Below are 15,365 nucleotides of genomic sequence, written 5' to 3'. Positions count from 1 at the left end.
TTATGGGGGAGGCTCGGGTTGTTCGGGAACTACTTAGTGACCACTTTGCCTTGAACGTTGAATTACCACTGGGGATAAAACAAGTCTACTTTCAAAGGAAAAGGCTAAATATTAATAAAGATGTAACAAACTAGGCTGTTGTAAGAATTATCCAGAGTGGTTTATCGACAAAAGAGAATGGGAAGCTGAGCCGCATGGTGACCTGACCCCCAGGGGGATTCGCGGTGGAAATAACCGACGCGTTGTTCATAGCTGCGTATAATGAATCATCCTATAGTATTCAGTAAATTAGAGAAAATTAGCCTTTATTCATTTTGCATTAAAATTGTATTGTATAATAGTACTGGATACAATATCAAGAGTATTCTAATTATTGAGTTTAAGTCACCATCAGTGACGTCACGAATCGGATCTAACTTTTAAGGCGGAGTGACCGGCGGTCATAGGTCAGCAGGGTTGACATGTCTAATATTTCTCAAAGTTTTATTAACCATTTTGGGGATCGGGAACAGCTCTGCCGTTAGATGTTTGTAATTTAATTCAGTAAAATAATTCAACCAGTCTGGATCAATTAAGTACAACAGAGTTTAATTGTTATAACTTAACCGTGCTAAAGTAACTGGGTAAGCGATGCGGAACAATACAAGGTTCTAGTCTGGGCTAGGCCAGACGAGGACAAGTCAGTGTGGTCACGGAAGCAGCTAGGAGAGGTCAAACATCTTACCTCTCCCCTAGACCAGCCAAGACATCTAGCTGGTAGCCCAAGGTATAGTTGCTATTGTTAAGTATAGAAATAGTCTCATTTGCCACTCAGGTCAAGTAGGGAGTGTTAAAGTGATAGGGAGTGAACCTATTTAGATTTTGTTTTAGTTTTCGTTTAATAAATTAAATTTGTTATTAATTTGCATTTTATTGTTTCCATGTGTTTTATGTGTATACTTGTCCTGGTCACGTGGTCCACACGAGGCAGAGTTGCATTGGGCGCCGATTCTAACATCGAATCGGAATTATCATTACCGTGTAATTTATTCCACACTCAAGGTCATCGTTTATAGTGGGGATCAAGCCCCTAGGTTGATTAATTAGCGTGATCGATCCAGACCTCGATCATTGCTCTTGTATTACTGGTCTGGTGGTGGCAGCAGAGGTGACTCTAGGGTTTTGTTCAGAGCTTAGGTCACGTCATACTGGGTGTAGAATCCTAAGTCGGTCAATCGTCTTAGGACCACGTGGCGTGGAGTTGGCTTTGGTAAAAGTTTTGGAGTCCCTTGGTTTAGAAATAAAAGTAAGAATACGGGTAGAGGGAGTAGAAAGAAGGAAGTAAAGAGAGAGGAACCCAACCCGTGTTACAATGGTGCACAGCGGTGGTTTCAACAATTTTGTTTGAAATTGTTGAAAGGCTCACGCGTCTAGCCGTTCGAACACGTGCGCGGATGCTAAGGAGACAGCCGCGGGCCAGGATTAGCAGTGCGCCCCACAACAGTGCGGTTGAGTGGGGATTGGCGAATCTTGGGTCATGCGGGCTGATATGATTAAGGTTAGTTAGTAAGATTAGGCTGTTAAAATAGATTTATTGAAAAGGAGACCGCTCCGAGTTGATTGGACTGGGTACCATACTCGACCCATTGCAATTAATTCAGAGGTGTTGGGAGCCACCATACTCTCAACAGCAGTTCCTTGAGGGCTGTCGGGGGCGGATATATCTGTGGGACGCCAGTAGATAGTCCGAGGGCGTTATTAGACGACCCAAAACGCTAAGGAAAAACGTAATCCGTGAAGGGCGTTGCGGCCTCCGAGGGACGGACTAGTAAACTACCTAGCAGCGATTCAACAACTAAGTGATCGCGCACTTAGTGGAGGTTGAATCGTCCCTAGTCATAATTGTTGCTGAAAGCTGCGTGTCGCTCTGTTGGAACCTAGATGGTGTGGCCTCTAGGCTAGGTGTGGTACGGCGAGCCGGTAGGAACAATTATATGATTAAGTCGAGTGCATTTTTTTTAATTAAGTATACTTAAATTTATAAAGTAATTTCCGTTTATTTGCGTTGTTCTAGATTAATTTTTTCCCCTAAATTCAATCCCCGGTTAAAATTTTTTCCCAAGTGTTTAGCGTTTTCTTGCATATTAGGCTAAGTGCGTACGTTAAGTTTGTTATTCCCTGTTCTGTTAGTCTAAGTCAGAGGCGTTGTTAATCCTCTGGACTTAGGGCTATATGTCGGTCACGATAGATAAGTGAAGGAGTTTAAGGGATAGTAAGTTGCGTGTAAATGCTTAATAGAGTCCGTGGAATATTTCTAAGTATTTTGGGATAAGTTTTCGGCTAAGTCGATGTCGGAAACTCGTTAACTGTAATTAATTTGTATTCATGGGTCACGTGTACGATCTGGGCGTCATTAGGATTCTCCAGTCGATGCGAGTGATAGCTTATAGTTTTTACCAGTAAGACGGTAGAATTGTGTTTGTAGACTTAGAACTCTGTTTTCAGTAGAAACGTAGGTGGAAAATTTTTCTAAGTCCAGCTTGGGCTAGAATCTGACTTTTTGGCGGAAATTCTAATTTTCATGTTTCGTGTATATTCTGGGGTCAGTATTACTCTCTAGTGCGCGCAAGGGACGTAATTCTGTCCGTAAACATTAAACAGTGATAATTACATTTTTGCCGAATTTAGTTATTTTTCGAGAAAATCGTGTCGTAATTTTGTCAGAGTCCATTTGAGGTGAAAATCTCTGATTTTGACGAAAAATCGAATTAGTGAGTGTTGAAACCGCCCGAAGTGTCAGTATTGTTCTGTATACAACGTCAGTAGTAAATAATAACGTATTTATATCTGGGAACGAGAAACCCAAATTTTTGTGAATTAAAGGAGTTTTGTGATATTTGGGGTGATAGAAATTTTTTCCCTCGGAGTCAGAAAAATTGGCAGAGTCCAGCAATTGAGTAAAAAACGCAGTTTTTGATAAAAATTCAAATTTTGGTAAGCATATATAGGTCCTGGGTGTCTATATTAATCACTAGAGCGGTTTATTAACGTAAAACTAGTTATTTTCCTTCATAACAAAAATTTTGATTTTTCAGCGTTTAAGCGAAAAAGCGCGGGACTTAGTTTTTTTTCAGCGCAGCTGGTCCCGCTCCATCAGTCATCAGTGGCCACGCTGCTCACTTCAAGCGCGTTTAGTATTCAAGTACAGTAAATATTCTTTATTAATCCATCACGAGTGCTGTGCGTTAGTTGCGTTATCATTTAAATTGTTTTATATAAATTAGATTCTTTAATTTTTTTTAACGTAAAGGACTTAGGTTTCAGCAATAGAACTGCGGGATATTTCACGGGCAGACACGAGTGCGGGGCAGACACTCATTCATTGGATTCACTTCAGCGATTCTCTCGATAAATCGTTGTATTTCCTATTTTTGGAATTTAGTAGTTTTCTCTTAGAATAGAGTTGTGATTTTTTTTATTTTGTATAAGATCACGGTTGTAGTGAGTCCGGGTCGAGGGTGTACTAAAAGGTAGTTTAGAAGACGTGGCACACCAGGAATCACAGAAAATGTTTAACCCAGATAATGACCAGTCAGTGGGGACCAGTGGGAGTGGAAGTGGAAGTGTAGAGGACAGCACCTCTTCCGACACCACTGGGGACCACCTAGGTACACCTCATCCGTCACTACAACAACCCCAACCCCATCCTCAATTCCCATACCAACCCCATCCTCAATTCCCATACCAACCCCATCCTCAGTTCCCATACCAACCCTTCCCCCAACCCCAGGCCACTCCATACCCATTCCAACCCCAGGCCACCCCATACCCATACCAACCCCAGGCCACCCCATACCCATACCAACCCCAGGCCACCCCATACCCATACCAACCCCAGGCCACCCCATACCCATACCAACCCCAGGCCACCCCATACCCATTCCAGCCCCAGGCCACCCCATACCCACCCCAACCCCAATCCACACCCCAGCCTGAGGTCACCCACACCATACCTCAACCCCAACCCCAGGCCGCCACAGCCTTAGACAGGCAGATGCGCACGGAGACGCCGGGCACTCAGTTGTCGCCATACGTAGAGGCGTTAAGTAAAGGCGAGGGAGCCAAGCCGAGGAACTGTGGCGCGGGTTCATCAGGCGGGAAGCAGCCCTCAGCTGCAAGTTCGAGCCACCCTGCGCGGGGTAACAACAGAGATCCGCGGAGGTGTTACTCCTGCTGGAAGCACGGGCATATACAGAGGGATTGCGAAGTCACTCCTACGAAAGCATGAAAGCAGGCTCCTAGTGATGGTAGGCCTACTTTTGAGGTGAAAGTGGAAGGTGTGAGATTGACAGCTTTTGTTGATACAGGAAGCCAGGCAACGGCAATTAAAAAGTCAGCCTTCAGCAATTTTAAGTATACACGTCTTCAACGTTGCGCAAAGACATTAACAGCAGTCAATGGGGAAAAGATTGAGATCGTAGGTCAAGGTACAGTTAATTTTGAGATTGATGGGGCATTGCAGCCTCACACATGTACGATCGTAGAGAACCTTGATTTTCCTGGTCACATCCTAATGGGAACTGATTTTCTGTCGCGATTTAATTATTCCTTGTCAGCTCAAAAAGGGGCTAGGAACTGCAGGTTGCAGTTGGGACAGACTTCCTACCCAGTGGAGATGGTCGACCATCCCCCAGTTGTAGCTTCAATTAAGAGGAAGCTGAAATATAATGCGCACTATCCAAAATTGATTTTTAAGTCTCTTCCAGACACAGTTAAGAGGTCATGCGCATTGCATGCATTGACTAAACAGAGTTGCCCACCACATTCTGTTAAATTTATTAAAGTAGCCGTGGGACGTCACATACAACCAGGTACCACCCTTCAGGTGGCTGGGAGATGTGATAGTTTATTAATTCCTCATCACTTAGTTGTAGTGCTCGATAAAGGTGCACTCATTCCAGTTGTCAATCTTTCACATAAGACTTTTCGCTTCAGGGCAGGTGATAGGGTATCTCAGGGAACCATGGTGGAGGACACAGAAATCTTTCACCATGAGTCAGCTGAGACGCCAGCCGTCACTGCACAATGTAGTGCACTAAATATGTTGAAAACTAAAACACCATCCAAAGTACAATACGAAACGAGAAATGTTGCACAGAATGTAGAGGAAGTGGAAAAATTAATTTCAGCACTTGATTTGCAACATGTTGCACAGGCGGATAGGAAGGCACTGAGAGGAGTTTTACGAAAATTCCCGAAATTGTTTGCGACAGAGGATGACCAGATTGGTCTCCTTGATAAGATCGAGCACACCATTCCAACTGGTGACCATTTGCCTGTGTACACAAGACAGTGGAGGTTGCCGGAACAGGCAAAGAACATTATCAGGGAGGAGTGCCAGAAAATGTTGAGACAGGGCGTAATAGAGCCTAGTACGTCACCATGGCTCTCTCCTGTTGTGCTAGTTCGGAAACCGGACGGTAGTTATCGTTTCTGTGTTGACTACCGGAAGGTGAACGAACTAACTAAGGGTGATGTGTATCCGTTGCCCCGAATACAGGAGATAATAGATCAATTTGGTGCTGCTAAGTATTTCTCAACTCTTGACGCAAAATCGGCGTATTGGGCGATTCCGGTGGCAGAACAGGATAGGGAAAAAAACAGCATTCTCGGATGGTAGGCACACTTATCAATTCCGTAGGATGCCGTTTGGTTTGAAGACAGCGCCTTCGTCGTTTCAGAGGGCCATCAACTTTATCCTTAGTCCGGTACTGGGTAGGCATTCTTTAGCGTACCTGGATGATGTTGTGATATATTCCAGGACGTTTGAGGAACACCTACAGGACTTGACTGAGACTTTGAAGTTGTTAGATCAGGCAGGTTTCAGGCTGAATGTTCAGAAGTGCACCTTGGCGGCTCAGAAATTCAAATTTCTGGGGTTCCAGGTGTGCCCAGACGGTATCCGACCTGACCCAGATTCGTGCCGCGCCATTGCTGACATGCCTACTCCAAGGACAGCAAAGGACGTGCGTAGGTTTCTGGGGGCGGCCGGATATTTTCGTCGTCATATTGAAGGTTTCGCTGGCATTTCAGCACCCCTGACTGATCTGACAAAGAAAAATGCGAAGTTTGTGTGGAAATCTGAACATGACAAGGCCTATCGCAAACTGAAAGACCAACTAATCACGACACCGGTATTGGCTATTCCTGATTTTGAGAAAGAGTGGGAAGTGCACACTGACGCCAGCGGTATAGCTATTGGCGGGTGCTTAATTCAGCGAGACGCAGATAATTTACCCCATCCAGTAGCCTATTTCAGTAGGAAGGTCAAAGGACCTGAAGTTCGTTATTCAGCTACGGATCGGGAGGCACTGGCAGTAGTAGAATCAGTTAGGTATTTCGAGCCTTACCTATTTCAGCGGCATTTTGTAATCTACACAGACCATCGAGCGTTAACACATATATTTAAAAAGCGAACGAAATGCCCACGAATGTCACGCTGGTCTCACGAACTTTCGGCCCACTCATTCCAGATCTTGTACAAGCCTGGTCCAGCACATGTTGTGCCAGATACGCTAAGTAGAAATATAGCGGCAGTTCAAATTAATGAAAACATTGAAACCATTCCATCAGATAAAATGAGAGAATACCAGATGAGCGAGCCTAGATGGAAAGAGATTATTGAGTATTTAGAGGGAGGAAAATACCCCAAAAAGAAAAAGAATTTACCTATACATGATTTTGAAATGAAACAGGGCGTCCTGTATTATGTCAATAGCCAGAATGATAGGGCAGTATTTCAGCTAGTTATTCCGGACGCGTTGCGGTCATCAGCGTTAAAGCTTGCGCATGCTTCAAAAATTGCAGGGCATCCGGGGATCTTTAAAACGCACTTAAAAGCAAAGTCTCTATTTTATTTTCCAGGATTACTTTCTGAGGTAATCAATTTCGTGAAGTCGTGCCCTCGTTGCCAGAGGAGGAAAGGTACCCTTAAGGTACAAGCCCCACTTCAGGAATTCCCTGAAATTCGTGAACCGTTAGATCGTGTGGGGGCCGATCTGATTGATTTACACCACAGTCATTCAGGTAACAGATATGTGTTGGTGCTAGTTGACCATCTGTCTAGATACACTACACTAGTTGCATTACCTCAGAAGGATTCTCGTACGGTTGCAGATGCGTTCTTGCGTAGGTTCGTTACTGTATTCGGACCTCCTAAAGTTTTAGTCTCTGACCGGGGTCAAGAATTCAATGGGAATATATTTAGAGAAGTTTGTAAGATTTTAGAGACAACTTCGGCTTTTACAACGGCCTACCACCCACAAGCAAACGGAATGACGGAACGGACTAATCGTTCAGTCAAGGATATGCTTGCAATCCTTGCTGAACATGATGCAAACACCTGGGATGAACACCTACCCTATGTTCAGTTCGCCTTGAATACTGCCATCCACCAATCAATTAACACCCAACCACTTCATTTGTTTACTGGTAATTCATGCAATTTCCCGTCAGGTCTGCTTAACAGACATAATGTTGCATACGGGGAGGACTATCCTTCAGAGGTCCTGGGTAAAATGAGAAATGCATGGAATATTGCAGCTGAAGCGTCCAAGAAGGCACGGACTCGGTATGCTCATTTTTATGACAAGAAAGTGCGCCCTCTTGAGTTGAAGGAAGGAAGCCTCGTATTGAGAGTGAATGAGGCTGCGCCCGCCAATCAGAGCAGGAAACTAGCTCCGAGGTGGCGAGGACCATATAGAGTAATTAAAAGGGCGGGGCCGGTTAATCTTGTTATAAAAGGAGTGTTCGAGGACCAGGTGGAAAGGACAATTCACGTAAATAAATTGAAACATTATCATGCTAGAGAGGAATTAGAACTGCCTTCAGCGGGTCTAGTTCCTGACTCAGCAGTGCTGACTCATGGCTTCACCGACGAGTCAGAAGATGAGGATGACCCTCTGTCATCGCTCATCAGTAGTCAGGTGCAGTCTCGCCACCCTATGGTGACGAGATCTCGCGCTGTACAGTAAAGTAACTTCCTTGGTTAGTATAATTTAGTATTCATTAGATTTTCCTGTAAAGGCAATGAGATGTACTATGTCTATACTTGACTCAGGTAGCAACTTTTACCGTGCTCTGGGGTTCCACCTCCACCAAACCCAGAGTATATCTATGCTTCCGCTGTGTTGTGTCTGTCTGTTCCCAGGTCTGATTGGTACACCGACCCAGTTGTTCCAGCCACACGTGAACCCTTGTCTGTAAAGACCGAGGGGGGAGGCACGTTACACAAAGCCCTCCCCCCACCAGACCCAGTAACCCATACATCAGTTACTTTGGGGATGAGTGACTGTCCAAGAGTCACCCGGCCGACGCCTCACGTCACTAACGAGGTTGTCAGGGCCAGCGAGCTGTCCACATTATAGCAGTCACCGGAGGTGCCATACAACGCCGGGGTAGCTGTCTCGAGATCACCAATACCCACCTGCTGCGTCATCAAGACTGCAGTCATTCCAGCAGTGTTGGAGGAGAGGTCAAGAAATGGAAAGCACGTAGCAGTACTCAAGAATTTCGCCGGAAGATTAATGATTACGTCATCTGAAGTAACAAGAAAGCAGAAGTAAGGCGGTCACAGGTGGAAGGCACGGTTTCCCTACAGAGTACCGGGACTCGCCAATAGAAGGTCGCAAAATTGTCTCCTTTGGCCTAAAGTCGGCGGTACGAGGGTATACACAGTTGGTGTTTACGGCCTAGTAACCTGGTGACATCAAGAAACGCCTGAGATGACGTGAGCAATGATGGAAGACGAGATTCACCTGTTCTGCAAACAAGCAACCCGCCTCTACGACCTTCTGACACCACTCCTGCTAAGAGACACCGTTGGTACATCCAGTTCTGCTCTGCTGTGGTCATCTGCGACGACAAGTTTAACATCAAGACTGCCGTGTGAACTGTGATTGATATGAAGGCGTGTGGACTGTCGAGAGCAAGATTAATGGCCGAAGTAACAGTATTCTACAGCTGTCACTTGGCACTCAGCTCTACTACACTCTGTCGTCATTCAGGAATACCGGATGGGAGTACAAGAGGACCAGGTATTGATGTCTACACATGAAGAAGCAAGATCGACACCGTCATCGTCAGCGACTACATTCAGCATCCAGCAGCATCGATTTTTTTTTTTTCGATTACTCAATATGAACAATTGATACAAACAACAAAGTTGGCTCTGAACATCTGTGTAAAGAACATCTGGACACTTTTGTTTAAATGTTGAAAAAGAGATTTAGAATCAATACTTTTTAAATGTTGAAAAACAGATTTAAAATAATTCTGGTATAATATATGAATTTTACTCTATAAATTGGTCAGTAATCAAAATCGAAGCCCCTGTGTAATTGTCTCAGCCCAGAACAAACGGTTATGGAAAATAATGTTGTGCTATTTTTTTCAGAATGTTTGAACACAGGAGAGGCGGACCAATATAAACATTGACACTTCTAGTGAGTGAGAACACTTGGCTGTACAGTCAGCTGAAACCTGTGATATAGTATAGGAATTTTTTTTTATATTTTTAGATACATGAAATAAACATTAGGTGTGTTCCTTAGCATGTCAAGGCTGACATTGATGGGGAGTGGTTAGTACACGGATGTGTACCTGATAGTTCCGTAGTACGCTCCCGGATGACTGAAAGTTCAGTCTGATGATATAACTTTAATGTTTGTTTGAGCACGGTGTGGCCGGCTCTAGAGGACACATGGACTTGGCTAGTGAAGAGCCAAGAGAGTTTAGTAGCTAGTCTTTGATGGTAGAGTAGGGACATGTTATTTAGCTATGTCAGTAAGGATAGGATGTATGTTTCCTGATATTGGAGGATTGCTGTCAGTTGACAGCTGAGAAATTTATGAAATATGAACATGTTTATTATGATGTTGGACTATTATTTGTCAAATTTTAGTAGTTAGGTTAGCTTTTGTTTGTGGCATGAGTTGAATTGTGGGTTTGGATACTAAACCTCGTGAATTTTAACAAATTAACAAGGTTTACTAAGTGCTTGTGCGGGGGGGTTGTAACAAACTAGGCTGTTGTAAGAATTATCCAGAGTGGTTTATCGACAAAAGAGAATGGGAAGCTGAGCCGCATGGTGACCTGACCCCCAGGGGGATTCGCGGTGGAAATAACCGACGCGTTGTTCATAGCTGCGTATAATGAATCATCCTATAGTATTCAGTAAATTAGAGAAAATTAGCCTTTATTCATTTTGCATTAAAATTGTATTGTATAATAGTACTGGATACAATATCAAGAGTATTCTAATTATTGAGTTTAAGTCACCATCAGTGACGTCACGAATCGGATCTAACTTTTAAGGCGGAGTGACCGGCGGTCATAGGTCAGCAGGGTTGACATGTCTAATATTTCTCAAAGTTTTATTAACCATTTTGGGGATCGGGAACAGCTCTGCCGTTAGATGTTTGTAATTTAATTCAGTAAAATAATTCAACCAGTCTGGATCAATTAAGTACAACAGAGTTTAATTGTTATAACTTAACCGTGCTAAAGTAACTGGGTAAGCGATGCGGAACAATACAAGGTTCTAGTCTGGGCTAGGCCAGACGAGGACAAGTCAGTGTGGTCACGGAAGCAGCTAGGAGAGGTCAAACATCTTACCTCTCCCCTAGACCAGCCAAGACATCTAGCTGGTAGCCCAAGGTATAGTTGCTATTGTTAAGTATAGAAATAGTCTCATTTGCCACTCAGGTCAAGTAGGGAGTGTTAAAGTGATAGGGAGTGAACCTATTTAGATTTTGTTTTAGTTTTCGTTTAATAAATTAAATTTGTTATTAATTTGCATTTTATTGTTTCCATGTGTTTTATGTGTATACTTGTCCTGGTCACGTGGTCCACACGAGGCAGAGTTGCATTGGGCGCCGATTCTAACATCGAATCGGAATTATCATTACCGTGTAATTTATTCCACACTCAAGGTCATCGTTTATAGTGGGGATCAAGCCCCTAGGTTGATTAATTAGCGTGATCGATCCAGACCTCGATCATTGCTCTTGTATTACTGGTCTGGTGGTGGCAGCAGAGGTGACTCTAGGGTTTTGTTCAGAGCTTAGGTCACGTCATACTGGGTGTAGAATCCTAAGTCGGTCAATCGTCTTAGGACCACGTGGCGTGGAGTTGGCTTTGGTAAAAGTTTTGGAGTCCCTTGGTTTAGAAATAAAAGTAAGAATACGGGTAGAGGGAGTAGAAAGAAGGAAGTAAAGAGAGAGGAACCCAACCCGTGTTACAAAGATATGAAAAATTATTTTATTCAAAATATGGGAGATTGGTATCAACAATACACGCCGCTCTGCGTTGATAGTTTTTACGAGGACATGGTCGAGAACATAGAGAAACTAGTACAGAGGGAAAATAACGGGGGCAGGGGAAGCAAGACGCATGGATCTAAGAAATTTAAATATTCCAATGATCAGCAAGTCAAGGGGTGGGAGAGACTGCTACGGAGTGCACATAAAGAATGGTTAAAAAATGGAATGAGGGATGAAGAGAAAAATACAATGTTGGAAGTGGCTAGGGAATGCAGTCAGGTGAGGAAGGAGGCGCGGGACAGATACTGACAAGACTTTGCTCAGTCCATTGGTAATACTAACAACCTTAAAGACATATGGAGAGCAGTAAATAAAATCAGGGGTTGTAAGCCCAAATTCATTGCTCACTCAGATCCAGGGAAGGTTGCTAATGAGTTAGTAGATAAACGGGCAAGTGCTGCTGGTATGGAGTCCTTACCTGAAGATACGAGAGTCACCATTGAGTCATGGGAAAATATTAGAAATGGAGTAACTTTAAATACAAGATCTGTAACATGCACTGAGATAACTCACGATGAGCTACTGGATGCTATAAAAAGTGGCAGCTCTACTGCTCCGGGAAAAGATGGAGTAACGTATGACATTCTTAATTATTTAGCCGGTATGAAACCTAGTCCCTTACTTGGTTTGTTTAATATGAGTTATAGAGAGGGAAAGTTACCAAGAAAATGGAAAGAGGCTGTCATCATTCCTATCCCTAAGTCAAACGGAGGCTACAGTCCTGTCTCCTTAATATCCTGCTTTTGTAAAATGATGGAAAGGATTTTGTTAAATAGGCTACTCTACCTTGTAGGTGATAACATGTCCAGTAATCTCTTTGGTTTTATCAAAGGCAAAAGTACTGCGGATTGTCTCTTAAAGTGTTTGTCTAATGTGGATGACAATTGTAGAGTTTTTGTTGATCTACAAGGAGCATTTGATAAAGCCAATGGGGAAGTAATCTTATACGAATTACCCAATCTGGGAATAACAGGGAGATTGCTACACTGGATAAGGTATTATCTACAAGACAGAAAAGGTCAGGTGTATTACCAGGGATACATGTCTGAGGAACGGATGTTTCAGTTAGGTACCCCACAAGGGGAAGTTTTAAGTCCCACCTTATTCAATGCATTAATGAACAAATTAGCATCAGAGACGTATCCTCCAGGGGTCACGACGATCATATATGCTGATGACATTCTTATACAAGGCACTTCTGGGAACAAAATTCAAACTGCTCTTAACATACTTGGTACAACCTGTCACAAGTTAGGCTTAGTTATAAATGTAGATAAAACCAAATATGAGTATAGGAAACGAAGAAATATAACACTTACTCTAAATGGTGTGGAACTGAGCCATGTTCAGAAGTACAAATATCTGGGCATGTATGTTGGATACACATGTGAGAGTAAAAATGCTGAAATAAATCATATCAGCACCTTATGTAAAGCCCGTCTGCATCCTCTGAAAGCACTGGCTTTTTCTGGTAAAGGTGTTGAGGTACCTATCTTGCGGATGTTATACATAAGTACTGTTCGGTCCCTGATTGACTACGCAGCACCCGTATTGTCTTAAACAGGCCAAGGCAGAATTAAAAAAATAGAGCTGATACAGAACGAGGCTATGAGGATTATTCATGGATGTCAAAGAAATGCAATGATTGAAATAATGAGAATGGAATTAAATTTACAGAGTGTGTGTGATAGAATCCGTGACATTAACACTAGAGTATCTATTCGTTTCATGCGGAGAAAAGGAGGGGATAAGCTGTTTGAGAGCGTTCAGACCTGCTTGAGTGACGTACACACTTCCAGGAAACTGAGAGAGACACGCTACACGAGGGGATTAGCTCATGACCTCAGGGAATACGATGTACTTGACTGCTGTAAACCCTCTCACCAGTGTAATAGGTCTGCTCCCTGGAAAGTACAAAAATAGACGTCGAAATTGTACCCCTCAAGGTGAAAAAGATTCACCATGAACCGGGACAATTACGGTGTTTGTATGGAAGATTGATATCTCGGTTACCAAGAGACAACAGTTTACATGTATATTGCGACGGGTCGGTGGCGGAGGATGGCAGGGCAGGGTGTGGTGTCCTAATAAGAGAATATACGGAGTTTGGGACTATGGACAGGATAATTGAACTCCGGCTTAGTAATTATATATCATCCACACAAGCTGAACTGCAGGCCATTCTGGCGTGTTTGGAGGAAGTACGTCATGACGGCAAAAATGTTTTTGTATTTGTCGATAGCCAAGGAGCACTTGAGTCCTTAAACAGTCGAAACCCAGTCTTCATGTCCATAGTTGAGCATTATAAGAAAAGAATAACTGAGATACAGCTGAAAGGTCATAGTGTGAAATTCATGTGGATTCCATCTCATGTTGGAATAGTGCTCAACGAGGTGGCGGATGACTTGGCCAAACGTGCCACATCAAAACCACAAGTTGACATTGAATGCGAATTCACAATGAGACAAATAAGAAGCAAAATCAGAAATATTCAGACACAAGCAGGAGTGGAGAGGAGAGATATATTGTATGAGAGAAGTCAAACCATGCAACACTACATGTATGTGAGTCAAAACACCCATTTCGCTTATGGTAAAAGGAGAAATGCTTGGAGTGACTCTGTGTACATGCGGCTCAGGCTTGGGTACAAATATTACTGGGAATATGGGATAGGTGTTCATGATAATGACACGAAGTGTAAACTATGTGGTATGTTAAGATCTCACACCCTTGCCCATTATGTTCTTGATTGTCCGTTGAATAATGTATATAGAAACACTGAGATAATGACTGTTCCTGAACAAATAGCCTGGATGCAGGCGAAGAGTCACAATAACGTGGCTGAAGTATGTTGACCAGACCACTCACTAGAAGTTGAAGGGACGACGATGTTTCGGTCCGTCCTGGACCATTCTCAAGTCGATTGTCATTTATATATATTCATAATACATATAAATGATTTAGAAACATGTTTGAGCTGCAAATTTGCCGCAAAAATCGGCAATTTTTGTCGATACAAAAATCAGGAGGTAAATAATCACGAAAAAGACTCACTATCACACACAGAAATCACAATAGCGTGGCAGTAGCGTGGCATTCTCAAGTCGACAATCGACTTGAGAATGGTCCAGGACGGACCGAAACGTCGTCGTCCATTCAACTTCTAGTGTGGGGTCTGGTCAACAAAATAGCCTGGATGTGTCACAACGGAAAGGTTGATGATATTCTTGAGAGATATAAGAATTTTGTACCAAGACTGTAATGTTTTGTTGAATTATCTGCATATCTCTTGCAAATTGTCTATACAGTATACCTCGGTCACAAAAGTATTTGTGTGTTCGTCTGATACCATACTACTTGTGTAAAGGAGGAAATGGAGATGTTTATCTCTCAGAATGTTTGGTAATATGTTTATTGTTTGTGATGTGTGTATATGTATGTATTAACACGATGTATTGAACGGGGTGAGAATAGCTTGAGCTACCTCATCCCTTTGTGTGTATTTTACATCAATAAACTTATTTCAATTTCAATTTCAATGCAGGCCAATCCTCTTCCGGCCATTCCTTCAATGCCGCTATCCTCTCAAAATGGTCGAAGAAAGCTTCGACCTCTAAAGGGTCAAAGGTGGGTAGGTCACGTTTTCGGACCTTGGGGTCATTTAGCCGAGCAGACACCGAGGTCAGCCCGACGCATCTCGACTTATTTCTTTGTTTTTATTTCCTCCTGTCGCAGTTGCCTTTCTCCTTCCTCTTTTTGCAGTTGGGCTTCGCGCTCCTCACGCTTCAGTTGAGTTTCAAGCTGCATTTTCATTATCTCCAGCTTGATGCTTCTCCTGCTAGCACTGCTGGATCCCCTACTGCTACCTTCGTCGTTCCGGTTCCCACCAACACTGGCAGTTACTTGAGGCAGTCCTTCCTTGGAAGCCTCCTCTCAGGCCTTGAGCTGATCCATGATCTCAATCCGACGCTCTGCCACCCTGGAGGACCTCAACCTCAACCCAAA

At 43.3% G+C, this 15,365-nt stretch overlaps 1 protein-coding gene across 1 annotated transcript in view; it reads right to left on the bottom strand.

Annotated features, from left to right (window-relative positions):
• LOC123750067 (uncharacterized) overlaps positions 1-15,365 on the bottom strand; it is a 125,447-nt gene that overhangs the window by 71,677 nt on the left and 38,405 nt on the right. The window lies entirely within an intron of this gene.

This window comes from Procambarus clarkii, chromosome 70 (assembly GCF_040958095.1).
Source record: "Procambarus clarkii isolate CNS0578487 chromosome 70, FALCON_Pclarkii_2.0, whole genome shotgun sequence".
Lineage (NCBI taxonomy): Eukaryota > Metazoa > Arthropoda > Malacostraca > Decapoda > Cambaridae > Procambarus > Procambarus clarkii.
Note: the sequence above shows the minus strand (reverse complement) of the source record. Positions and strands in the feature narration are given on the sequence as shown.